Genomic DNA, 1279 nt, shown 5'->3' on the forward strand with positions numbered 1-1279 from the left:
CAAGTTTTATCCTCACCAAGTCCTTGAGGCTTTACCTTTTCATTTCATCAATTTTATTTTCACTACCTAAGGTCAGCCCTCTACATTTCTTACCTGGAATCCTGGTTATCTCATCTCCAGTTCATCTTTCAAATCCCCCTATGCCTTCTCATGTCCATGTGCCTTTGCACTTGTTCTCATGGACTGAAATAAACATACCAACTATGATTTATTGAATTTTTATTATTTTTTCATAAATTGTCTCTCATCCTTATAATAATCCTGCAAGATATCTGTCTTTACTCAGGCAGCAAGCAATTCACCTTGCATTTGGATCCAGGGCTTACTTACTCCAAAGCCTTTATCCTTTCACTCTTCTGGTAGCCTTTCTCCACACCCTTACCCATCCACCCTGCCTCCTACTCCTCTGGTCTTGCATCATTAATCCCTATTCACTTTCAATATTGAGGCCAGGAGTCAGCTTTTCTACTAAACAGTCAACATGAATCCGTTTATGCTATGTGCTTCCTTCAGGATTTCATTACATACCCCTGTGACCGTACAATTTTATAAATACCATGTATAGAATGACTGTCAATGTCCTCTTCTGTCTGTATCCATCTCTGCCTTCTCATGAAGGAATTTAAGGGTATGAGGGTAAAAATTCAAGCTCTTATCTTTGTATTCCCACTATCTAGAACCATTAAAATCACCACTTTAGAAAAGAGGAAATACTTCTAGGCTTGTTGTTTTGTTGAGGGATGGGTCCTTCTATCTGGGACTTTTCCAAACCATTTTTGCTACCAAGTCAGGAGTAGAAAGAGGAGAAAGAGAGAAAAAGAGAATGAGAGAGAGAGAGAAGCACTGCTCTTTAAGATGCCTCTGTTGCTTTTGTCTGAGGGGGTTGGATCAAAGGCTGTTCTCAGACCGGCCTCCCAGCAGTGGAAAGTGGCTGACACAAACAAGTGCTCAGCAATCAAGCCAACTGCTCCTCCCTCAGATATTGGAAGGCTACAGTCTACCCTGGCACCAGCAAGCTGCACCAGCAGTCTGGGCTGTATTCCCCATTGCTGCCTGCCACATGGTTGAGGGATAGGGATTGGTAGTTACTGCATGGAGAATGAAATTCAGCAATATTTACAGCATTTTATCAGCTTTTCCCTCGATGCTATATAGTGTTCCACTAGACTCCAGAGTTTCAAAATAGTTGATTCAGACAATTCTGCTCAGTTCAATACTTGTTTCGGTGGAGGGACTGATTCCTGGAGCTCCTACTCAGCCTTCTTCCCACACTCCTCCA

Source organism: Tamandua tetradactyla, chromosome 8 (assembly GCF_023851605.1).
Source record: "Tamandua tetradactyla isolate mTamTet1 chromosome 8, mTamTet1.pri, whole genome shotgun sequence".
NCBI lineage: Eukaryota > Metazoa > Chordata > Mammalia > Pilosa > Myrmecophagidae > Tamandua > Tamandua tetradactyla.